The following is a 27,389-nucleotide window of genomic DNA, read 5'->3' as shown; positions in this document are numbered from 1 at the left end:
TTCTGGTTGCTTGAAAGTTAGTATTAAAAATAGGCCTAACTAATACTATACCCCATACCATAAACTGTTCCAAACAAACTACCGGACATGTGGTAGGCAAAGCGTGGGTGTACTCAGGTGTGGTGTGCCAAATTTACACTTAAATTTCCACCAGAAATTGATTTTATTTTAATTTTTATTTAAAATATTACAGTATTTCTTTGATATTTTTTGTTCTGGTTGTTTGAGTTCCAGTTAACTGGACTGTATTTGCCTAGCTAGGCTAGCATTTGATAAAGGAAAATAGGACCTGATTCTATAAATGGCGCCTAGGCTAGATCAGCGGTGCCTAGCAGCTCCTAGCCAAATTCTGCACGCAATTGAACATTTTTAAATTAACTCAATTGGCATTTTTAATTGAAAACACCATTAAAAGTTAATTAAAAATGATTTTAAAAACATTGATTAAAGTTGCACATGGATTTCAGCACAGTACCTACTGACGCCTAAGTCAAGGTGCCTATGCATGCCTATGTGCGCCTACCCATAAAGTAGGAGTGGCTAGGGTCGGAGAATAGGCATGGCATGACTTAGGAGTCCGTGTTAGGCGCTGATAAATTATTTGTAGTGGTGCCTAACATTATGACGTCTATCAGTGCCTAAATTGAGCTAGACACCACTAGGCACGATTCTATAAATGACACCTAGCGGTTGATTGATAACCGTGCCAAATGGCATCTAGGAGTTCGGCGCCGCTAAGCACCATTCATACAATCAAGCCCCTATAGTCCTGTATAGAATAGGCTCCAGATAGACATTTTCTTGGTGCCTTAAAATAAGCACCCCTTTGAATTACCTTGGGTGCTCATTGGTAGGGTTACCAGATGCCCGGATTTCCTCGGACATGCCTGGGGGTCCAGATGGCTTTTCAAAACCCCGACTCTTTGTCTGGGTTTTGAAAAACTTCCCCCGAAATTGTGTCGGGAAAGAGGGCATCTGCGCATGAGCGGATGCCACGTGATGACATCATCACATGGCATCCGCAGATGCCCTCCTGTCCGACCAGAGGCAGTGCTAGGGCAGGATTAGGGGCAGGACTGAGGCGTAACGGGGTGGGAATGGGCGGGACTGGGGGTGGGTCTAGGGCAGGGGTCTCAAAGTCCCTCCTTGAGGGCCGCAATCCAGTCGGGTTTTCAAGATTTCCCCAATGAATATGCATGAGATCTATGTGCATGCACTGCTTTCAATGCATATTCATTGGGGAAATCCTGAAAACCCGACTGGATTGCGGCCCTCAAGGAGGAACTTTGAGATCCCTGGTCTAGGGGGTCCAGATTTTACAAATGTAAATTCTGTAAACCTTACTCATTGGTATATAGAAAGCACAGGAAACACTGAGGATTCCTAGTAACTGTCCATATTTTCCGCACCTTCTGCCTGGTTAAACATACCAATAAAGCAAAACCAATAATTTTTGTAAATCAGTGTCTGGTGGTGGATATAGGGCTCCTTTTACTAATGTGTGCTAGTGTTTTTAGCGCATGCACAAGATTAGTGCACGCTAGCCGAAAAATTACCACCTGCTTAAAAGGAGGCGGTAGCGGATACCACACGGGGCAATTTAGCTCAAGCTATTCCACGCGTTAAGGCCCTAACGTACCTTTGTAAAAGGAGCCCATGGTGTTTTCTATGGATTCAATGCAGTATCTCAAATGAGGAAGAAATACTTAGACGTAGAAAGACTTTATGGCAGTGGAACTGATTTTGCATGGCCAAGTGAATTCATACAATTCTTTATTGTCTTTGACAGCATTTGAGTCCATTTGGCACAACTTTGCAAGCTGTGGCACCAGTCAGCTTGTTATCAGCTGGTATCCATACTCTGTGACACCATGCACTGCAAATTCTTCTGTATCTGGAATCGGTCCTCTTTATCTAAGAGTGATAAAGAATTTTTTTTTTTTTGCAAAGCTGATCTTCAATATTTTTTTTAAATTATGATCATAGCGGCCTGTTGAAAAGGCAGGCATGCTTCTATGTACTTATTAACTATGGACACTTTCAACCTTTTTAATAGCAATTGTTATGGCGTCAAAGTGCCAGGGGAAGCAGGACCATGATGCATCGACTGTGCAATAGGGCCAATTGTAGTGTGCATGGATGATGGCAAGCCCCTGATTTTCATCCATCTGAAGCTATGTGCAGTACTCAGCTTCTACAACAGATTTGTGTTGCTACATGTTAAGATGTGATCACATATTTAAATATGACGGGGGGCAGTTTTATAAAGCATTTTCCAGATGGAAAGCATGATTAGAAAATGATTATAAAGTTGCATGTGGGTGAGGGACATAGCCATGAGTTGGTCTGGGTCCCTTTGGTTCATAGTCAAAAGCGCGCAACGACAACCCAGCGCAGACAACTGAGCGCAAGGCGGAAGCGTGCCAAAGAAAAACAGTATTTTAAGTGGCTCCGACGGGGGGTGTTGGTGGGTAACCTCCCCCACTTTACTTAATAGAGATCGTGCCGGCGTTGTGGGGGGTTTGGAGGGGTTGTAACCCCCTCATTTACTGGAAACTTAACTTTTTCCCTCTTTTTTAGGGATAAAGTGAAGTTTTCAGTATAATGTGGGGGGTTACAACCCCCCAAACCCGCCCCAATGCCGGCGCGATCACTGTTAAGTAAAGTGGGGGGGTTCCCCCCACACCCCCCGTCGAAGCCCTTTAAAATACTGTTTTTCTTCGGCGCGCTTCCGCCTTACGCTCAGTTGTCTGCGCTGGGTTGTCGACACGTCTTTATCGTCGCGCGCTTTTGACCTGTCACCGGTCCCTTCAGTTCCAGCGTGCCACCAGCTAGCTTAGAAAATGTGATTTTCAACTGACAAGAAAAATATATCCATAAGTAAATAGCAGCATTTATATGTATGAGTATACATGGAGATTTCAAAAGGTTTCTATTAACATGTGGAGATCCACACTGTGCAAAGATTTCAAGGTGGAATTGAAAAATATGGGGCCCTTTTTCAAAACAGTAGTAAAACGTAGCCTTAAGCAAGTCATTCCCATGCCCTAAAGCCATGTTTTACAGCTGGGGGTAAAATGGCTGATTTTCCTATTTGTTCACATAGGAAGATCATTTAATAAATCCCCAACTCATTATAATAAATATATAAATTGTGCTTAGTTAAAAGATTAACACCACATTATACTGGCTCCCATCTGGTCTTCAATTTAAAGATCATACAAGATAAGTACCGTTGCTTTTGATATGGGGTGGCGGTAGGCAGGGAGTGCTATGATGTGAGTGATTACACCACTGCCAGTATAACATAGAAACATGACGGCAGATAAAGGTCAAATGGCCCATCTGCAGCATCCACTATCTCCTCCTCTCCCAATTGGCTAAGGTTCGTAATATTTGCATTCCCTCTTCCTATTGGCTAAGGCTCTTTACACCTGCATTGTGAAGTCATAGAGCTTTATGATAATAGAAACATAAAAACATGAAGGCAGATAAAGGCCAAATGGCCCATTTAGTCTGCCCATCCACAGTAACCATTATCTCTTTCTGTCTCTGAGAGATTCCACGTGCCTATCCCAGGCCCTCTTGAATTCAGACACAGTCTCTGTCTCCACCACCTCTTCCAGGAGACTGTTCCATGCATCTACCACCCCCTGTAAAAAAAAGTATTTCCTTAGATTTCTCCTGAGCCTATCACCTCTTAACTTCATCCTTTGCCCTATCATTGCAAAATTTCCTTTCAAATGAAAGAGACTCGACTCATGCGCATTTACATTACGTAGGTATTTAAATGTTTATACAGTTCTCTATGTACGACGGTAAATCAAAAATTAAAGGCAATTGTTAACTTAGGCGATAACCAGAACAGAGCTAGCAAAATGTAACATATCTACTTGTTCATTGCCTGTTGAATAGCTTGTCCACATACAGTGCAGCACTCAACCTTTAGTCAATTGGCAGCTACAAGGTCAGAAACATGGACATTCCATTGCAGGATTGCACCATTGATCAACAACATGCAGTGGTGTGCTTTCTTTGGGAAGATGGAGTGAAACCTGTGGAAATTCATCATCGGATATTGACTCAGTATGGATTTAGCACCATGAATCAATGAAAGGTTTGAGTGGGTAAAAAAGTTTAAAGCGGGAAGAACAGGTGCAACCGACGAAGGTTGTTCTGGTCGCCCATCAACATTGTGCAAACAATAGCACATTGATGGGGTAGTGGATGGTTCGCCCCGGGCGCCATCTTGGTGGGGGCAGAGAAGAGGATGGGTTCCGGCACCCCCCCCAAGATGGCACCAGAGGATATCTGTAAACATTTCCAAAGCTCCATTATTTTAAAACAATTTCATAAAATAGGCTTCCTGAATATCCAGGCCCAGGAGCACAGAAATGAGCTCACAAATATATACCTTCTTTAATAAAGGTTAATTCTATTAAGAAGCCACTAACATTTACTTGACAAAAACACACAAATGCTTAGAATACCAGCATATATACACACGTGTTCAATATGCATTTGAACACCATAAATCTAGCCAAGCAATATTCTGAAAACACATGGATATCTCAACAACAAACAGTAGATCCAACTCAACTGCAGTCAAATATCGAGACGAAGAACAAAAATGAGAAACTGCTGGACAAATGCCGGTTTTTGGAAAGTCTGTCCGGGATCCCGGACAATCTTCTAAAAAGAGGACATGTCTGGGTTTTCCGGGACATCTGGTAACCCTACAGTTAACCAATTAAAAAAAATAAAAAGTTAAGTGCCTAACTCGGTAGGCACCTCGATCTAGGCGCTTAACGGTAAGCACCATCTATAGAATCTGGGCCATAACATATGAGGAGTTGCTGAAAAGTTCTCATCCCAACCAATCAACTTCTCAAATTCTGAGCTTTATTATGCCAGTGTAGCTGAAAAGAGTGTTACAGTACTCCCCCGATATTCGCGGGGGTTCCATTCCAGGAATCCTCGCGAATCTCTAAAAAATGCAAATACGATTTTTCATGGGGGAGCCTGAAGAGTGGGAGAGGGCAGCAAAAGAGCAGCCGGAGCGCTGCGAGTGCAGGAAATCACTTGCGGTACGCTCCGACTGCCGCTTCCCGCAACTAAGTAGGATCTTATCCAATAAGGAGCTGCGTGTATCCCGCTGCCCTCTCCTTGTCGGCAGTTTGCGGTCGGAAAATACTGCGAATGACCGGGACCGCAAACCGCCGACCGTGAATGACCGGGGGAACACTGTATTTTATTTTGTTAAGTGCCACTATGCAGAAACAAAATTTTGTGTTTTGATATTGTTTCAAATCGTTGAACCGTGTCCATGTCATTCGCCACTTGGTTGGGTTGAGAACTTTTCAGCACCCCTTCGTACAGAATACTGAAATTTGTGTGCACATCTCTGTGAGTTTCACCAGCTCTAAGGCTGGCATAAGTGCTCACATTTAACTGCATATGTGTGCATTCATGTATTTAAATGACATATGCTTGATATGTTACATTTGTATCATAGCAATGTTTATGTTTATTTAAGATTTGATATACCGCTCCTACATTTTACTGACTTATGTGGTTTACAATGTATCAAACAAAAATGAAATTAGGTACTTGAGAAAAACTACCCTATCTGTCCCGAAGGCTCGCAATCTAGCTAAAGTACCTGATTAAAATAAAAATATGTAATACATTTCTAAGATCAAAAATCAAAGAAATAGAAAATAGAAATAATGAAAGAAGGGTGGTTTACAATAAAATCAAGAGCATGTGTGGATGGAGGGAGGGAGGGTGGTGGCTTGGAGAAAGTTGAATTCAAAGAGGATAAGGACATAATAAGCAGCAGAGCAGACCAGCATAATAGAGGAAAATAATGAGAGATAGATATGGGGGCTATATTTAGTTTGAAAGCAGGAGGCAGTGGAGAGGGAAGGAAAGATGAGAAGCTAGGGTAGGAGGAGAGGGGTATATATCTCGTTATGCTAGTACAGTGCTACCTCGGAATCCGAACGCCCCAGAACTTGAACAACCTGGAATCCAAACTTTTTTTTTTAAATTAAATTTTGTCCCGGGATCTGAACGTTGCTTTGGAATCCGAACGTATGGGAACTGCAAGCGTTGCACAGCCCAAAGCTTCATTTCCACCTGGGAGGGAAGCTTTGGGCTGAGCACCGCTTGCAGTTGCCGTTGCCGATCTTGCTGCTTATGCTGGTGGGCAGGGCCACCATCAGGGCAGTACTACCAGTCCTGCATTCAGGGACCCGGAGCTGACAGGAGGCCCAAGCTCCCCCAGGGTCGCAAGCATAGTCTCCTCTCCTCTCCTTCTCCTTACCTGCCCTGCCGCAGCACATAGCCGACTGGAAGTCTTCCCGATGTCAGCGCTGATGTCGGAGGGAGGGCTTAAGCAAAGCCCTCCCTTCCTCCGACGTCAGCGCTGAAATCGGGAAGACTTCCAGTGGGCTGCTTGCGGCAGGGCAGGTAGGGAAAAGGCAGTCGTAGGGGGGGGGGGGGGGGGGGGCGGTCCGCCCCGGTTGCAGCCATGGGAGGGAGTGTGCACAGCCGGTCAGGTCCCCTTAGCCTTGTGGCGCTTCCCTCGACTGACCGACAACAGGCCCGGCCGACAAACCTCCCTACCCTGTAGCAGCGAATCTAAATTACCTTCTTACAGCAGCTTCAATACTCCAGCTGCTGTAAGAAGGTAATTTAGATTCGCGGCTACAGGGCAGAGAGGTTTGTCCGACCGGGCCTGTTCTGTTGTCGGTCGGGTGGGGAAGCGCCACAAAGGTAAGGGGCAGGGAGGGATAAAGGGAGGAAAGGTGGAGTGGAGAAGAAAAAACGCTTAAGGGAAATGGGTAAAACTGAGGGGGGAGAAGGCCGCTGAAAGCACTGGGGAAGACAAAGGGGTGGAGAAGGATGCTGAAAGGACATGGGGAAGACAAAGGGGTGGAGAAGGACGCTGAAAGGACATGGGGAAGACGGGAGGGGGGGGGAGAAGGACGCTGAAAGCACATGGGGAAGACAGAGGGGGAGAAGGATCCTGAAAGGACATGGGGAAGACAAAGGGGTGGAGAAGGATGTTGAAAGGACATGGGAAGATGGGGGGAGAAGGACGCTGAAAGGGCATGGGGAAGACAGGGGGGGATAAGGACGCTGAAAGGGCATGGGGAAGACAGGGGGGAAGAAGGACGCTGAAAGCACATGGGGAAGACAGGGGGGGAGAAGGACCCTGAAAGGATATAGGGAAGACAAAGGGGTGGAGAAGGATGCTGAAAGCACATGGGGAAGACAGAGGGGGGAGAAGGATGCTGAAAGGACATGGGGAAGACAGGGGGGAGAAGGACACTGAAAGCAAATGTGGAAGACAGAGGGGGGAGAAGGATGCTGACAGGACATGGGGAAGATGGGGGGGAGAAGGACACTGAAAGGAAATGGGGAAGAGAGAGTGGGGAGAAGACACTGGCAGGGAAGAAGAAAGAGATGCCAGACTATGGGGGGAGCGGAGGGAAGAAGATGGGTGCCAGACTAATTTGGGAGGGGGGAGAAAGGGAGAGGCACAGTAACAGAGCAAATGGAAGACGCAGAAAGAAGAGAGACAGTGGATGGAAGGAATTAAATGAGAACATGAGGAAAGCACAAACCAGGCAACAAAGGTAGGAAAAAATTATTATTATTTTTTTTTTGCTTCAAGATAAAGTAGTATATTAGTTGTGTTGATAAAAATTTATAAACATTAGAGGCTCTGGTAGAAACCCGTTTACAAAGTATGTATTCTTCCCAATTAATATTTCCAAATTAATAAAGTCTTTTTGTTTATTTTTAAATGGGTTTCTACCAGAGCCTTTAATTCAGTAGCATAATTAAATGAAATAACTATTTCTGTAGTTTATAGGGACGGGCGGGGACGGAGGGAATTCCTCGCGGTGATGGGTGGGGACGGAAGGATTCCTCGCGGGGACGGGTGGGGACGGGTGGGACTTTGGCGTTGAAAGCTGGGATTTCTGTCCCCACGCAATTTAAACATGCACTTTTCTTCCTCCATCCCATGCACCTTTCTTCCTCCATCCCATAACACACACAGCCTGGTGGTGATGATTATCAGATTGATTCATGAATATATAATGATGTTATGAGTGTGCACCTCTTCCTTCCCATCCTCCTTAGCACGTCACATACAGCATGTTACATTACACAAAGTCTGTGTAATGTAACATGCTGTATGTGACATGCTGAGGAGGATGGGAAGGAAGAGGTGCACACTCATAACATCATTATATATTCATCCATAGCTGCATGTTAATGATGTGCACATATGTACTTATTTATCATCATAACATATACATCATCATTAACATGCAGCTGTGGATGTATAAGGACAGGCTGAGGAGGATGGATGGGAAGGAAGGAAGGTGCACATATCAACATATCGTACATTTTTAACATGCATGATGCAGCTATAGGCAAGCTGAGGAGGATGGGATCATACAGATGTGTATGTTCAGATATGTGCTCAGATGTGTATGTTTAGATATGCGCTCACATATACGGTCAGATGTGTATGTTCAGATATGCGCTCAGATGTGTATGTTTAGATATGCGCTCAGATGTGTATGTTTAGATATGCGGTCAGATATGTATGTTCAGATATGTGCTCGGTCAGATATGTAAGGGCTAGCAGACACATTAATTATCTTGTCAGATCAATCAGTTCTGATCATTTAAATAATCGATTGTAAATAATTTTGTACATTTTTATTAATCAGTTTGATCAATATCAATCGGAATTCTTTTTCTGTCCGATTAGAGCAGCTAATCCTGCAACAGAGACCTCCAGTGCAATTGTGATCTACTTCTGGCCTACAAAGGTCAAAAGAAATCTTTAACTGAGATTTTACATTCAAAAGTGAATTATAGCTACTATTATCTATTAGTTATTTATTAGGCAGATGTTTGTTAGTTTGTTATTAGTTCAGTATTAGACATATGTTAGTTTAGAATAGATAGGTATAGATTAGTTTAGTTTAGGTTAGGATAGGGCCCTGCTGAAAGAGTCTACCTTGACGTGGTTGCAGGCTTACAAATCTTTTGGTCAAAGAGTGCGGCAACAGAGAAAAGTATGTGTGTATTCGGCCCATGGAAGAAGGGGGGTCGGGGGGGAAGGGTGCGTGGGGGGCCCAATAGGATTGCTCAGTTAGGGGCCCAGAAATTTCTGATGGCGGCCCTGCCGGTGGGGACCCGATCTTGCTGTCTCTGCCAGTGTGTTTACTGTTAAATTTATTGGAAAATCTGAGTTTGTGGGACCAAGGAACGGATTAATCCAGTTTCTATTGTATTCAAAGGGAAAAACTGTCTTGGAACTCGAACGTTTTGGAACTCGAACGGGGTTCTAAAACAGATTAAGTTTGAATTCCAAGGTACCACTGTATTCTTTTATAGAATAACACCATATATTCAAGACCACTGAGGGGGTAGAGGCAAGATTTTAATGTACAGCACTATTAATGTGTACATCTTGCAGCATTATAGAAATGATAAGTAGTAGCAGTAGATTCCTTCGGGCCCGGCCTGCAAAAGGGGCTGAGCTCTAGCTTCCATGAGGGCCCAGCACCGGCTATAGAAAAGCCACGGTCCCGCATCTCTTTTCCTTTCTTCCCATATGTCTGGGAAACTTCATGGTGGCTCCTAGGAAAATACAAAGTAAATAAAAATGCAGTTCTTCTCAGGTCAGCCGATTCAGTTTAAACTCGTTGCCAAGACTGCAAGAGATAACTACGATGGATTTTTCCAGCCTTTTTCAGGAAAATCCACATTAGCCATTAAGATTGAGCAAGACTGAAATTTGCCTGGCTGGTGTTAGACATCAAATTCTCCACACATTCTTCATGGATGCGTCATCTTTGGACCAAAGCATTTATTGTAATTAACTCAGATTAACGAATTGCTGATTTTATGGGCAATGAGATTTAATACTTTAATGTCTGGTGGCAGTTAAGATTCTAGGTTGAGCACCCATATATTAAAGTAAGTAACTATATATCATTTGAATTAGAATGATAATGTTTGCCATCATAGACTACAAATTTATATACAATAAACATTACTAATTACATCTATTTTAGTGCTTCAGGCTGTAAGAAAAAACACACTCTATGAAGCTTTTATAAAAGTGCCATTCAGGTTGCAGATATACATAAAATGACATTTCTTTTTTTTTTTTTTTGGGGGGGGGGAGGAGAGGGGGCAGTTATTAATGTGGGCTACTGTTAAGTCAGTTTACTTTACCACAAGTCAGGTTATTATAGCATAGGGTCCCATTTTATGTAATGAGACACTGTGCTAACATAACCTGACGTATTAAAATAACCCAAAAACTGAAAATTTTAAGAAAATAAATTTGTTCTATTAGTAATCAATCAACTTTATCAATAAATAAGCCCCAAGAGTTGTGGGGAAAGGATTTCAGAAAGGTTGTTGATGCATACAGATCAGCTGGAATCACTGTTCAGCTAAAGCAACCCCTCTGAAATTCTTAACAATTGTAATTCGCTGCATTTCACTGACTATTCTACATGTTGTAACTCGCTCATTGTCCAGCTCTCTTCAATGTAAACTGCCTAGAAGTCGCAAGATTATGGCGGTATAGAAGAATAAAGTTATTATTATTATTATTCTAATCATTGATCATCCGCCATCTCCATAAAGCTTAAAATGTGCGAACTGCAACGCTGTATTTTAAGTGTGCAATAATGCAAATCTTTAATTGTGCAAAAAGGTTTTTTTATAAATAGTATTTTTTTTAAAAACATTTTCTTATATATGCACTTGTTAAACACTTTCTTCTATATTCAAAAGAACATAAGAATCAACATTATAAGATAAGTGGCCTTGGCAGCTGGCTAATGAATATTATGCCCTTTTGACTATTAAAGAAAGTGTTCGCACTGCAGGGACAAATTTCAGGGTGGCAGAGAACAGGAGAGTTGTCAGAGCTTGCCTTCTTGTGCTTAGGAGAGCAAAAAAATACAAATATTATCAAGCATTACATTTGATGTAACGCGGCAGGGACAGGGCGGCAGAGAGCAGGACAGTCGGCAAAGACGTGATCGACTGGTCCTCAGCAGTCGCTTCGTTTTGGATCGGTAAGCCCAATCGGTTTTCCGCCTTCTGTTTAGTGGATCGCTGCTTTCCTACTTATGCATGCCATTTCCCCTCATTTGCATGTGCGGATCGGATCGGGTGCGAATCGGATCGGGCAGAAGGTTAGTGAATCGGGACGGGGTCAGAGAAGGCTCGCAAACTGCTTGGGACATGATCGGTGAGCTTAGTGAATCTAGCGCAAGGTGAGGATGGGGACAGAGCCTGCAGGGACTGGGCCGGGATAGGGATTAACTTTGTCCCTACATCATTTCTCTAGTGGCTAGCACTGAATTTTGGGATAAGGTAGTCAGTACTGGAACTTATCCCGATAGTGGCAATACTCAGAATGCTTTTTGAATGGCTCTGGGGATCAGCTGCTATTTTTGATATATTACCTCAGAATGTATGTATAATTTGATAACAAACTGATAACTCTGTAACATGTTTAACTCTGTACAGAATTCTATGTAACAATAAGCTGCTTGTAACCTGCCTAGATCTCCACTGAGGATTTGGCTGGACATAGCATAACATAACATTTATTTCTGGATAAATTATCCACATAGTAGACTGAATGTTACTACTCTCTAGATAAGTTCTGGGATCACCCTGACTTCATTTGCATTCTACCCCAGCACTGTCCACATAGGGGGCAATTCGATAAAAAAGGCACTTACATTTATACATGTAAATACAGTGGTACCTTGGTTTTCGAGCATAATTCGTTCCAGAAGCATGCTCGTAAACCAAAGTGCTCGTATATCAAAGCGAGTTTCCCCATAGGAAGTAAGGGAAACTCAGATGATTTATTCCACATCCCAAAAACAGACCCCCCCCCCAAGGCCACTGGCTCTGCTCGCTTCCATCCCACCCCGGGAACTGGCTTCTCTACCCCCCCCCCGCGGCCCTCCCCTAAACCCTTACCAACAGCGGACACCGGCACGTACCAACCCACAGGACATACGTGTGCCGGCGTTGAAAGAGCCTGCCATTAATGTTCTATGCTGGGCTGCTGCGGGGCCTTGAGCATCTGCGCATGATCAAGGCCTTCTGGCTCCCACCCTCTCCGAGATGCTCAAGGCCCTTCAGCAGCCCAGCATAGAACATCAGCGGCAGGCTCTTTTAGCACCCGCACACATATGTCCTTTGGGTTGGTGCGTGCCGGTGTCCTCTGGAGGTAAGGATTTAGGGGTGGGCTGCGGGGGAGAGAAGCCAGTTCCTGGGGTGGGATGACACGCTCGCTTATCGAGTCAGTGCTCGGCTTGTGAGTTAAAGTTTGCTCGAGTGTTTTGCTCGTCTTGCAAAGCATTCGCAGACCGCGTTACTTGCAAACCGAGGTTCGACTGTAATTAAAATGCTGACAGGCCAGTGGCAGTAAGCAAGAAGACTTTAGTTACCCTGAGCGTGACGCCAACAAACGTGTGTGCTGAGGAATCCCCCCCCAATGAAGGTTTAAGAACCAAAACGCCAAAGGGGACAGTATGTTATCTGTACCCTGGCATCGGGAGTCTGAAGGGATAGATAAGTGCAGTGTCACACGTTTCAATCTAGAGCAGTTATTAGTACACTTTGTTGTCATTGTTCTATGGAATATTTTATATTTAATTAATTTAAAAGAATTGGTTAGTAAATACAGTTTAGAAATAGGAAGTTGGGGGGGGGGGGGAGAGAAATATATGATTAAAAAACTGGGATTGATGAAGTGGGTTCTGAAATAACTGTGTGCTATAAGAGGCTGCCAGCATTGCATTGATTGTGAAACTTGTGAAGGATTTGCACGGAGGGTTGTGGTGGATTGCCTTTGATACAAGAAGTTTTTCACCCCTGATGCAGCAAGAGCGAAACGGAGATTTCCCCATCAGGTGGGCTGCTTATCCACGAGGCCCGGGTAGTGGGGCTCATGAGTAAGCCTGATTGGAGACAGCTGGGACTTCGTGGACAGCTAAATTTTTCTTCTTTCCTTGCTCAAGTTGCAATATTTCTGACTGTGCCTCTGGACTGCAATCTTTTTTCACACACAATGTTTGTATGTGAGATTTTGGCGTGCTGGATGTGAGGTGTTTTTTTTGGGGGGGCTGCTATTGTGCCTCATTTTTTCACCACTGTTTTTGATATAGTGAAGACACATGAGTGGAGTTTTTTTTTTTTTTTTAGCCATATGAAGCTTAACTGAGGCTTTTTCTCCACTTTTTTCTGTGTCTTCTTTTTTTCATACTGTGGGTATATGTGTGATGTGTGGGTGGCCTTGCAGTGTCCCAAAAGACCCTTGAATGTTTGATTTAGGGTGCATTTTGAGGTAAATGGTGCTATAAGAGGCCCCATGATCCCCTTCCCAAATTGAACTTCTAATGTTCCTCTCCTGGTTAGTTTTAACTAAAAAAAATAATAATAATTTTAGTGAGTATATGTGAAATACCCACCTGGTGCATGGGACATTAAGAAGGTGTTATTGAACATTGACTTTTGAAACCATCCTGGTGTAGAAGATAGAAGGCAAAAGAGGTTTTTGCAAGATAATTGAAGTGACTTTACTCATTTTAAAGAAGTGAAATGATAAACACTACCCAGTTTTTCTCACTTTTAATAATTAAAATAATAGCATACATGTGCAAATTGCAAAACCTCACCCAAGTGCTATTCTATACTTAGCACACATTTTGCAGCTGGAAGTACACAGGGCAGCACTCACCCATGTAAAGACAAGGCTAGCATTAGAGGTTAGCAAACAGGGTAAATGCCCTGCTAAATGGGGCCCCCAAGCCTGCCTCAAGCTGAAGAAGGCATAAGCTGAAGACCAGCTTTGGGATTCCTTCCCCAGTTACTGCCCTGGGCCCCTGGAGGACTAACATCAGCTCTGCTTAGAGAATACTATAAGTCAGTGGTCTCTAATGTGAGGCCCCAGGGCCACATGCCCAAAGGCCTTCATTGCAGCCCTCAACCAATTGGCTGAAATGCTCTTCAAATCCTGTAAATTAGTTAATTTCAATCTTTCCCCTTGATATAGTAATTAATAACAATCTCTTTAATGGATTACTCAGGTGACTTATTTATGGAATTTGCTACTGTTGATAATCCAAAGTAAAGTGAGATTTTAAAATATATCCTTGAAGTGTTGTAGAATCAATTTTAGCATTAATTTTTAATGTTTAAATAACTACTCTGTACAAGTGAAAGGTCACTTGGACACACAAAGTCAGAGGCGTGCAGATAATAGCCTGCCTACTAGAGTGTCAGAAACAGGAAATACACGGACTTTTATGCCCTTTTTGCAAATTAATATATGCAAAAATTACAATTTTCATTTGTTACTTCTATAACTTTCTACAATTATTATTGGTCCTAAGCCAGCACTTATGATAGGTTCAGGGGTACAACTTATAGTCCTATAGGAAACTAGCTCATTTCTCTGCTTATCTAAATCTTACAGGTCTAAATGTTAAATGTACAGAAGGGCAGGGCACATCATGGCTCAAACTCTTATCTATTCAGCTTACAATGTGGTAAGGTAGGGACATACATTTTAGGCAGATGAAGTCAATAGATTGTACACTTTCTTCAGCAATGTAGGCCAGAGCAATATTTTAAACAACAGTTAACCATTTCATGACCCTACACAAGCAGGTCAAGGCAGTTTATAAAATTAGTAATATGCTTGAAATCTTTTGGTGGCCCTCAGAACTTTCTCACATTCACACTGCGGCCCTTTACATGAAAAAAGTTAGAGACCATTGCTTTAAGTTATGTGCGTATCTCTGGTATGTAGGTGTACATACTTTAGCCCTGTGGACATACACCTTGTTACACTACTGCTCTGTAAAGGAAAGCAGGTGCCTACTTTTGTTTATAGAATATGTAGCCATGGGGAAATATTATACAGTAGGAGTGTGGTATATAGTGCATATATTTCCCATGACTGCCAATTAGTGGTTTAAAAAAATCATCTGTGCTGTACAGTTTCTACAGCTTGTGGTTTGCAGTCCCTAGGCATTAGGGCTGCCTATTGTTTAAGACGTGACTGTTGGCTAATCCTATCTGCACCTGCATGGGTTGGAAGGTCAACAGAAGTTTAGAGGGGGAGTGCAGACTTGCTGGCTCCAGAGGATGGTTGGAGATCTAGCTTGTGGGTTCCAGCAATTTCTGGAAGCCAGAAAGTAAGAAGCCAGCTCAAATGCTTCAATATCTGACGGGGGAGGGATAGTTGAAAGTAGCCCTGCTTCCAGATGATATTTAAGGGCTGTAAGATGGTGCCAAACAGTGGTGTAGCGAGGGTGAGAGGTACCCGGGTTGGTGGCACCCCTCCCCACCCTCTTCTCCACCCACTGCTCCTTCTCCTCCCCTCTGCCTTGTACTTTTAATAATTCTAATTCTAAGCCATATACTCTTAATTATGGTATCCCACAAGGATCCATTTTATCACCATTACTATTCAACATTTTCTTATCCCCTCTACTAACTTTATGTCAATCTATAGGATTTACCACTTTTACTTATGCAGATGACATACAAATCACTCATCCAATAGATCCAGAAAATAAAGAAGAATTACAACAAATTAATTTAAAATTAGAAAAAGTGCAACAATGGCTTACCTCTCACATGTTAGCCTTAAATGTACAAAAGACTAAGGCTTTACTATTCACTTGGAAACAAGGAATTAATCTGTGTGCTCCTTTCATTCTCGAGAATACGTCTATTGAGATTGTATCATCTTTAAAAATCCTTGGTGTCATTATTGACAATAACCTTTCCTACCATGATCATATAAATAATACTGTTAAATCATGCTTCTTTAGATTTCGTTTAATTCGATCAATTTCAAAGTTTTTAGAACCAAAATCTCTAAATATCCTACTTCACTCTTTAATCATTTCTAAACTTGATTATTGCAATTCTCTATTGTTAAATATTACACAAAAAGAAAAGAAACGCTTACAAATCATACAAAACACTGCCGTTAAGCTTATTTATAAAGGTAAAAAATATGATCATGTCACTCCCTTTCTGATTAAATCTCATTGGCTTCCCATTAATCACCGTATTACTTATAAAATTTTATTATTAACATTCAAAACTCTTGATACTAATGAGCCCCAATTCATAAATAAAGTACTTATTCCATATAGTACCTCACGTTCTCTATGATCAACCAACCATAAACTCTTAACGATTCCCTCCTTAAAAGTTATTGGAACCCGCCGACAAGATATGTTCTCTGTATCAGCACCGCAACTCTGGAATTCATTACCATTACATTTAAGAGATGAAAATAACTTAAGCGATTTAAAAAAGAATTTAAAATGCTTTTTATTCAAGGATGCCTTTAACTTATAAATTACTTCTGAGCTTTTCCTCGTTCCCTTTCTTCTTCTTTTCCACGCTTCTTTTCCTAATTCTTTCTTTTTTATGTTGATATCTTTTTTATTATTGTATAAATTTATTAGCTCATTATATATTTGTTATGTAAATTCTCCCTTTTTTTTTATTGTATTCATTTTATAAACTGCTAATTTTATAGTACCTTATATGTTATTTCTTATTTTAGTATTATGTTTAATTATATGTCACTTTATATATTGTAATTCGCTTAGAAACAATTTTAATTAAGCGATTAATCAAATATAAATAAAACTTGAAAACTTGAAACTTGAAAGCAGTGCATGCACATAGATCTCATGCATATGAAATCCTGAAAACCCAACTGGATTGCGGCCCTCAAGGAGGGACTTGAGACCCCTGTACTAGAGCTTATAAATTTAAACTGTGTAATAAGGGGATAGACTGTATATAGTTAATCAAACAGCATTGTCTCATGTTCAAGAGTACCTCTTCACATTTAATGGAAGAGTAAAGTTGGGAGTTTGGACAATCCATTTCCTGGTGTGGTCTATAACCTTTGAAGGTATGTAAGGAATGTCTAGCGCATACTTGCTGCAGGACTCCAGCAGATAAGTTGGTCCCAGCTTTGGTTTTCAAAGAAATAACTTTGTGTGCCCCTCTCCAGCTACTCGGGTAAAAGAGGGGTTACAAATAGGCTCCACACAGGTGCCCTCTGGGGGGTCTAAATATAGGGGTACATAGTGCATTGGTGGTCTATGAGGATATTCAGAGGCATCATCTAGACCAGGGGTAGGGAACTCCAGTCCTCGAGAGCCGTATCCAGTCAGGTTTTCAAGATTTCCCCCGTGAATATGCATGAGATCTATTTGCATGCACTGCTTTCAATACATATTCATTGGGGAAATCCTGAAAACCCGACTGGAATACGGCTCTTGAGGACCGGAGTTCCCTACCCCTGATCTAGACTGTGCTTCTGATTATTCCAGTCAAAAACACTTACCATGTAACAGGTGCTGTTATTCAGATAACAGCTTTTGAATATTGACCTGATAAATTATAAAAATACACATCTACATGTGCACTTTGAACATCGTGTTCCTGCTTCCAAGCAGGTGTAAATTCCTGAGTCTTCAGTCTAGGTGTGATCTCTGCTGTTTACCCTTTGTATGTTATATAAACACATGGAAGGGCATAATCAAAAGATACGTCTAAGTCTGATTCAGACGTATGGCACTAAATGGGCAAAGTCGGCAGGGGGAAAATGTCCAGTTTTGAAAAATACATCTAGAATATTTTTTTTTCCCGAAAATAATCTATTGATCATCCAGACTGCCATTGATCATCCAGACTGCCTGTACGCCCATCTTTATACCACATTTTCGACCAAAAATTCATCCAAGTCCCAAAAATTCAGAACAAGACCATTTGGATGTGGGAGGGGCCAGCATTGTGATGGAGTGGCCACCATGACATGGCAACAGAGCAATGGGGCACTTTACAGGGCACTGATGTGATCTTCACATAAAGGGTGCCACATAAACATCTCATCAGTGCTCTCTTATAGGTTATGGTGAGCCCCCCAAACACCCCCAAAACCAACTATACCCACCTGTCTATAACCCCAATAGCCCTTATAACTGAAGGTAGCACCTATATGGCAGTAGAATGGGGGTTTTGGTGGGCTCACATTTTCTACCATGAATGTAGTGGTTAGAGTGGTTTATGGGCCTGGATCCTCCTCTCTGTGGTTCACTAGCCCCCCCCCCAGGCTACTTAAGCCACCTGTATTCAGCTCTACTAGGCTTTCCAATAGCAGGTGCTGATGTTCCAGATACAGGTATGTACTTTTTTATTCTGATCTTTGTGGCAGTGTGAGGAGGTCAGTGAACACTGGGGGAGTGTGTGTGTGTGTCTTTATGTTGTCTTCATCAGGGAACACCTAGGACGTAAACAGGGAACACCTGGATTGGCCTACGCGTGTGCGGGACACCGAACTAGATGGACCAATGGTCTGATTCGGTGGAGGCATTTCTTATTATGTTGTCTCTGCAGTGGTTATCCAGTCACTTTGGATACCTTTTTGCCACTTTTACATTGTCTAAGTCACAATGTATAAGTTTCATCCAGGAAGTCTCATGAAACATTCGATTATACCTGCAGGACGACTAAGTCTAGGTCGGTCCACAACCTAGCCAAATACCACTCTAACCACTCCTCCAGATATGCCCCTTTCAGCTCTAGGCACACAATGACATTCAGAGGCCTAAAAAGTCCCTGGATACATCCAGAAATTTGGTTTGATTATGGCACTTGGATGACCTCTCTTTTAGGTCGTCCAAGTGCTGACTTGGGCGGGTTTTTATTCGTTTTTTGATTATGAGCTCCATAGGCGCATATGTGTCTTCATAACATAGGCTACAAAAATGAGTCTATCGTGATCTTTCTATCTATCTATAAAATCTGATGTATGTATGTATGTTCCAGCATAACTCCGAAACACATGGACAGATTTCAAACAAACTTGTTATACAAATCAATTGCTATCTGGGAAAAAATACTGTGGGGCGGAGAGGGGGTGACATGTAAAGAATCATCGAAAAAGACAGATATTGCTTTGACCAATTGTGGAATTGGGGAATGATGTCACACTGTGCTGTGCTGTCATTGCTGTAACAATGCCTCCAAGGAAACACAATGTAAAAAGTCCAAGTGCAATCAAAGCTACATCTAGAGCTTCAGAGACAGTACAGCAGTGTGCGGCCTGACTACAGGATATGAAAGATAAGTGTCTAATTCATAGTTTTCGGGCTCGTTGAGACACTCCCGATGCCGTTTAACTCCAAGTTCAGCCCCATATAGAGGGCCATTCTTGCTGCTGAGATTGGTATATCTGGGGTTGGGATATCCAGGTAATGCCGGGTGATCAGCTAGTTTTATTATATAATAAGCATTTGATATAGTGTAACATGTATTTTTCTTTTTACATCTTATATACATGTAATATTTTTTATTTGTAAACTACTCTGAAAGGTTGCTCCTAGGACAATATATCAAGTCATAATAAACCTAAAACTTGAAACCTTCCTACATAAGTGACCAGTTAGACAATTACCCTTTATATTTATGATGTGTGTATTTGTTTATGGTTTCTTCTTCTTATCAAAATTTTATATACTGCCTTTCATTAAAGGATAGAGAGGTGGTTTATAATAATGTATGTATAAGCCCATGCACGTATATATATGTAACATATGTATGTGTATGTTAAGGCTGCCAACTGGATCCATATTTGCAAGACAGGGTTGATCTAGTTCTGGGTTTACTTTGTTGCATATAGGGACTTGTAGTCCTGATTTCCCCATTAAATTCCCTCAGAAAAGCAAAACTACAAGTCCTAGCATGCATTAGGGTAAACTCAGGACTGGGTCAACCCTGTCCTGTGAATCTGGATCCAGCTGGTAGCCTTAGTGAATGTAGGCCTCTGCCATGTTTTCTCCACTGAATATATATTAAAATGGTTTGTGGCAGCTGACCAAATTGAAATCCTGCTGCTTTGGCTGGTGGTAAGAGGGATATGGAATGGAATACTTACCAGCATTTATAACATCAAAATGACTCCCATACTAAAGCAATACTGAGCTGATGTTTCAGGTTTTTAGATTCATTTGATATATTCCCATTTTCTTTCAGCAAACCTACATGACTTTCTGTCCTCTATAGTGTTATTTTCCCCCCCAGGATGGATAGTGGATGGGCTCGGATCCCTTTGGTATAGTTCCTTTCCGAAATTCTACTGCTTGGGAAGGCTAAGAAGGTCAGACACCCTGCAGCTATGAACAAATCTGTATGTTCTGATGACATCACAAAGCTGCTAGATTTGATCTTAATTGTTCCCTTTCCTGGAATGATTCACTATGCATAAGCTCCGTAGGCACTGCGGTAATTACTAACTTTAGGAGAATTTCATGGTACGAAGTACATTGACAGAAACTGTGAGCCTGAATCTTTTCCTTGCCCTACTTTAAACTCACTTTAGGGCCTCTAATTATGGGAGCAGCAGGAATTAAGACAAATTGTTCAAGTAGAGCAAAAAATAGTCAACAGGTTTACAGAAAATCAGCAAGCATAGACTGTAATTCTTATTTTTCTCATGAAACATATATTAAAGAAATATACAAATGCAATTTATGAATGTATCAGGGTAAACTAAAAATGAAATTTAAAGGCCCAATATTCAAAGGGGCAGGCCAGCTTTTAAAGTTAACCTCAAGTGCTTACTTTTATTTGTATATTCAGCAGCTACCTTACACACTGATTGCCCTTTGGCGCTCGCTTTCTCTACAGGTTACAGTTTCTTGGCGGTTTCAACTTAATTCTGGTTTTTTCGGGACCCCTGATGAAGGTGTGTTTTCCGAAATACAGACCGTGTTGGGTCCCCTGGTTTTAAGGTGTTGTTTTTAACCCGCTTTTGATACAATAAACTTAGCCTACATCATTGTACAGGTTTCTGCAGTTTTCCTTTGTTTTGCTTTTGTATCCTTCACTGCAGAATCGGTTGGTTCTTCTCCCTTGTGTCCTCCCTGATTATATAAATGACATCTAACTCCTAGGCATCGTTCAACATGATTGTCAATGCAGCGGCCAGATTGATAACGGGAACGTCAAGATATGAACATATTACACCTTATCTCCGACAGTTGCACTGACTGCCAGTTGCATTTAGCATTCACTATAAAGCAGTTATGATTTGTCATCAAGTTTTATACGGTACGATCCCTGAATTCTTTAAGAACAAGATGACTAGGGGGAGTGGCCAATGTGGCGGCAATGTGAGAAGCCGCTAGAGAGACGGAGGAAAATCATGTTTGCTGGTGCCTTCCATTTGAATCTTCCTACCTTATTCTTGCTGCCAATCGCTTCTTTTTGTGGACATGCCTCATTCAAAGCGGAAGGGGGTGATTAGGGCTGAACCCTCGTCGGCCCTTGTTTCCACACCCGTTCAGCAAACTGTAGACCGCTTCTTTTCGGCTTTACCATCGGTTGTTAAAGATTCCGGAGGGTATGACCCAGCATTGAAGAGAGATATAGGAGAGCCTCTCTACCTCTCGGGACTTGAGGCATCGCTTTCCCCTCTGGCTCCTTCTAATCATGCATGTCCAGCCACTGCCAGGGCTTTGTTACAGGAGAATTGCAATCTCGGAAGTGGATTTGTGGTTTTTCCCGGCGAGGGCACAGAGGCAGTACAGGTAGTGGAGCTGAAGAATCAACCAGAGAGAAAGGGAATTTTTTCCGCTCCCATGGAGGCTTCCTTAGGAGACATTTGGACACTCCTTCAACAGCTGGAGACTAAACTGACTAAAACTACTGAAGAGGTAACACGTATTACGTCTAAATGGGATAATTTAACTCAAACTGTTGATTCAGTTAATAAAGATCTTTCAGACCAAGCCAGACAAACACAGGAGGATATACAACAGTTACAACAATTTAAGGTAATTAAAGATTACAACAATTAAAGATAATTTCTCAATACATCGCAAATTAGAACAATTTGAAAATTAGAACCGAAGATTGAATCTCCGTAGTTTGAATTTTCCAATATCACCAGGAATTCCGCCTACCGATCTCTTTAAAAGATATTTAACTGAGAACTTAAAAATTCCCCTTAACAATATTCCTCCATTGAATAAAATCTACTACCTACCAAATAAAAAGATTCCTCAAAAAGAGGGTGGAAAAGATACTGGAGTAGATCGACAGATTGATTTCGGAAATGTTTCTGCTCTTTGGGAACAAACCTTGTCTGTAGATACTGAAAGAGCTACTCTATTAGTATCTTTCGTTTTTGAGCAAGATTTAAATATGATTTTAAAATTACATTTCAAAAACTCTCAAAAACTATTTGGAGATCAAAGACTTTGGATATACCCAGATGTTTCGAAAGTTACGCAAGAGAGAAGAAAATATTTTCTTTCCCTACGTCAAGAGACTCTTAAACTGGGGGCTACGTTTCACTTAGCATACCCCTGTAAATGTCTGATTATGTATTTGGGAATAAAATATATTTTTTGTTCTCCAGACCACTTGAGGGAGTTTCTAAAAGTTAAAAAGATCATTAAGGATTGATTAAGGAATGGACTTTTAGAATATTACAACTGATAGCGCATTAGGCCTTTTTCCTTTTGAATGTTTGATACCTTTGTTTATCTCCATTATATTCTGATTACCACTCCCCCGTATAGTGATCTAAGCTAGGGGTAAAAATTTATATTGCTTATGTAAAAATTTTGTTTTGAATTTTTCTTTCTCTGTATTACATGTTTGTGAATAATGTGAAATTTAATTAATTAATTAATTAATAAATAAATAAATAAAAAGAACAAGATGACTAGTTTTCAACCAAAAAGATCATAGCGCTCTGAAAATTCTGCACTGCTGAAGGCAAATGTTAATCCAAAATACATGGAAATTAATGCAATGCCCATTATGTGCAGGGGTAAGATTGTGGAATTCCCTTGTTGGGCAAATACAGAAATGTGGTGATAGGGGTGCATTTAGAAAGCTACTTAAAACACAGTTGCTTATACATGCGTTCTTTTAAGTAGTGATGCTCCCTGTTCGCTGATTTTCTGAAGAATTTAATTGTTTTTGTGTTTATTTGTTGTAAAATTTTATGTATGTAATATGTCTGTAAACCGTTTTGGTCTAAAACGGTATAGAAATTTTTAAAATAAATAAAATAACAAATAACTGCTAGGCGCCATTTGTGGAATCACACCTAGTGGTGCCTAAGCGGTCTTAGGCACTGTTAGGTATTAAAATCCTTAGGCACACTCCATGTAGGCCAGGGTATACTTGGTCTAAATGAATGCACCTAGCAGTACCTGTCATTCCATGCCCAAACTCTGCCATGAAACCGCCCCTAATCATGCCTACTTTCTGTGTGGGAGCTCATAGATACTTAGGTGTAGATGCCTACCTTGAAGTGGTAGGCGCCTACTAATCTCGGTGCCTACTAGCTAAAATATTTTTATTGTTTTTTAATGGTGCTTTCAATTATTAGCACCAATTTTAAAAAAATTAAGTTAGGCGTCCAGATCAGTAGGTGCCTAACTGAGGTGTCTTTTATAGAATCAGTTAAAGAATATTGTCCAACTGTTAGTGTAGAAATTCTCAGCGTATATATACAACACTAACTATCTCCTGTATTCTTCTCATATCACTGTTATTGTGAAGCTATACAATGTCCGCTCACATATTGCGGCATCATATACATAAACAAGAGAATACTTCTGGAGTACTGCTTCCAATATTGGGGTCGCCGTACCTAAAGAAGGATATGGAGATACTCAAGAGGGTTCAGAAGAGAGCGACACGTTTGATAAAAGGTACGGAAAACCTTTCATACGCTGAAAGATTAGAGAAACTGGGGCTCTTTTCCCTGGAGAAGCGGAGACTTAGAGGGGACATGATATTTGTGGATTCAATTTTCTATACCGTTCTCCCAGGGGAGCTCAGAACGGTTTACATTAATTTATTCAGGTACTCAAGCATTTCTCCCTATCCCGGCAGGCTCACAATCTACCTAATGTACCTGGGGCAATGGGGGGATTAAGTGACTTGCCCAGGGTCACAAGGAGCAGCGTGGGTTTGAACCCACAACTCCAGGGTGCTGAGGCTGTAGTTTTAACCACTGCGCCACACACTCCCCAAGATCATGAAGGGCATGGAGAAAGTGGAGAGGGACAGATTCTTCAAACGTTCGAAAACTACAAGAACGAGAGGGCATTTGGAAAAATTAAGAGGGGACAGATTCAGAACCAATGCTAGGAAGTTCTTCTTCACCCAACGGGTGGTGGACACCTGGAACGCACTTCCAGAGGGAGTGATAGGACAGGGTACGGTATTGGAGTTCAAGAAGGGATTGGACAATTTTCTGAAGGAAAAGGGGGATAGAAGGGTATAGACAGAGGGCTACTATACAGGTCCTGGACCTGATGGGCCGCCACGTGAGCAGACTGCTGGGCATGATGGACCTCAGGTCTGACCCAGCAGAGGCACGGCTTATGTTCTGTAAATCTAATTACAAACATTTTCTTATATGTATATGTTTGTATATACATATTTTTCTTTTGTTTCATTTCTTTTGTATGGACCTTCAGAAAATAATTGGACCATAAATTGTGCCCAGCTATCTCATGTCTTCATCAGTCCACTTTATTGTTTATTTCTATCAAAATCGTAAAATCCGCCTTTAACTTCAATAATTCATACTAATGGTGCTTTCAATAATTCATACTAATATTGCTTTTTAAACTTCATGCTTATTATCTTTCTCTTAACTTATATTCAATTAATTTATATTGTAATATCATTTATCTAGGCTGTTTGCATCAATTACTGAAACATCTGCAAACGATCCAGAATATGGCCTTGCATTTAATTTTTTTCCTTGAGAAAGATAGATCATATTTCATCCTTCTATATTAACATTCATTGGTTACCTGTGCGGGCTAGAGTTTTGTTTTAAGTATGCCTGTCTGTTGTATAAGATACTGTATGGAATGGATTCATTTTATTTTGATAGTCATTTTGAATTTGCTTCTTTTTTTTTTTTAAGTTCAACACAAGTTTTATTGAATTTTTGTGTGGTATACATACCAAAAAGAAGAAATCAGAAAATAACACTCAGAAGAAATGTACAATTCAGGGTACATTCATCAGCATAAAGACAAGTGTATACAACATGAATAAACTGAAAATGTATAAAATTCTTCTACACCTGAATGAATAAAACCTCAGAGTAGTATTAATTCATATGATTGTGGAGAAATGACATTATGTGTAAATCATTCTAAAGTATACAAAAGGTCAATTATCGGTGTAATCGTGGATGGGTTTCCAAATAGCGTGGAAGCGAGGAAGGTTTTCATTCTTTTCAGCAAAGACTTTCTCGAATTTGGCTGTAATACATAGCGTATTCCACCACATGTGGTAGTCGACTTTGGATAAATCTTTCCAGTTGTATAATAACGTTTGGATTGCTATCGACATCTTTTTTTAAATGTCTACTAGAAGCACCACTCATTTTGCTTTTCTCTTAGGGCTAAAACATAGTTATGTTATGTGGAGAAGTTGCTTTCTTTTCAGGCTGCAAGATTGGGCAATAGTTTTTTCTATGTCTCTGTACTGGCCAGATAATAGTGACCTGGCTTAGGCATCATGAGAACGGGCTACTGGGTTTTATGGAGCATTGGTCTGACCTAGTAAATCTATTCTTATGTTCTTATTGCCCCTTTTAAAAATGTAGGATTGAATAAGCACTTTGCAATTGTTTTACTCATATCTGATTTATTTTGTAATTTTTTTCCTCTGCATGTATATTCTTGATTGTTTTAAATTTAAATATAATAAAGGTAGAGGCTCCGATTCTATAAAGGGCGCCTAAGTCATGGCTAATGTTGGGCGTGCGTTAGGCACCCAATCTAAGTGGTTAATGAGCCAATTAATTGTCTAACAAGCGATAATTGGTATATAGGCGTCCAAAGGAAGTAGATACCACTTTGTAGACGTAGCCACAATTTCATGGACGCTCATGTTTAAAAGTTGCGCCTAACTAATGTTGCTGGTTCGAATCCCAGTCACTCTGTCTGATAGAAGAGAAATAAATAAAAATATTAAACAGATCCAACTCCCAGTATTACAATTATATTGAAAAACAGCATAAAATCACCATTCTAATAACATAATAATAAAATATTATAACATTAAGGACATTGTTTGGATATCTAAATCTCACCTAAATCCTGATTCTCTAAAGGACGCCTAAAAAGTTAGATGTCTAAACAGTGCTGAACTCCGCTGAGCGCAATTCTACAAAGGACACCTAACGTAGGCGCCTAAACAGCGCCTAACTTTAGATGTGTTTTGCAGAATCAGGGCCAAAATGTAGAAATAACAACATAAAGGAAAAAAATAATAACTTTTTCATTAGGCTAATTTAATGTAGTTTATGATTATCTTTCAAAGGTAAACCCTTCTTCCTCAGATCACATAACAAAATGACAAGAAAAAAAAGTCCATTTGCTAAAAATAGCCAAATTGCAGTTTTGGAATGGCAGAATTTGAATGTTCTACACTGCAGTTCATCCAAATAGCAAGGGGACGTGTTGGGGGCATGTTTTAGGTGGGACTAGAGAGGTCCCAAAATAAGGACATCTGACAGTGGTAACTGAACAGGAAGAAATCAAATCTAAAAAGAAGGATGTCTGTGTGCTTTGAAAATAAGCCTCATAGGTTCTTGCCCAGTTAAAACCTGCTGGGCTAACCAGTTGCTGATATTCAGTGACAAAATAGCTGACATACCCGAATATTCAATGCTCAAAGCCACACATGCCCCAGAATTGAATATCTGGAATTAGGTTTATAAGCTACTCACGTCTGTACGCTAAATATTGACCCATAAAAACATATGAATTGCCGCTGCTGGGTCAGACCAGTGGTCTATTGTGCCCAGCAGTCCGCTTACGTGGTGGCCCCCAGATCAAAGACCAGTGCTCTAAATGGGTCCAGCCTCACCTGCATATGTTCCAGTTTAGCAGGAACTTGTCCAACTTTGTCTTGAATCCCTGGAGGGTGTTTTCCCCTATAACAGACTCCGGAAGAGCGTTCCAGTTTTCTACCACTCTCTGGGTGAAGAAGAACTTCCTTACATTTGTATGGAATCTATCCCCTTTCAACTTTAGAGAGTGCCCTCTCATTCTCCCTACCTTGGAGAGGGTGAACAATCTGTCTTTATCTGCTAAGTCTATTCCCTTCAGTATTTTGAATGTTTAAATCTGCTGAATAGCTTGTTGTCTCTACATAGTCATCTTCTACATACCTCGTGCAGTTAAACTTTTGTCTCAGTAGGGTGGCAGACC

General features: G+C 41.1%; 1 long non-coding RNA gene across 1 annotated transcript in view; it reads left to right on the top strand.

The window, feature by feature from the left end:
• LOC117366970 overlaps positions 1 to 27,389 on the top strand; it is a 63,931-nt gene that overhangs the window by 1,043 nt on the left and 35,499 nt on the right. The gene's annotated exons all lie outside the window — the stretch shown is intronic.

Source organism: Geotrypetes seraphini, chromosome 9, assembly GCF_902459505.1.
Source record: "Geotrypetes seraphini chromosome 9, aGeoSer1.1, whole genome shotgun sequence".
In the NCBI taxonomy this organism is placed as follows: Eukaryota; Metazoa; Chordata; class Amphibia; order Gymnophiona; family Dermophiidae; genus Geotrypetes; species Geotrypetes seraphini.
The sequence above is the reverse complement of the archived record's forward strand: the minus strand, read 5'-3'. Positions and strand labels throughout refer to the sequence as shown.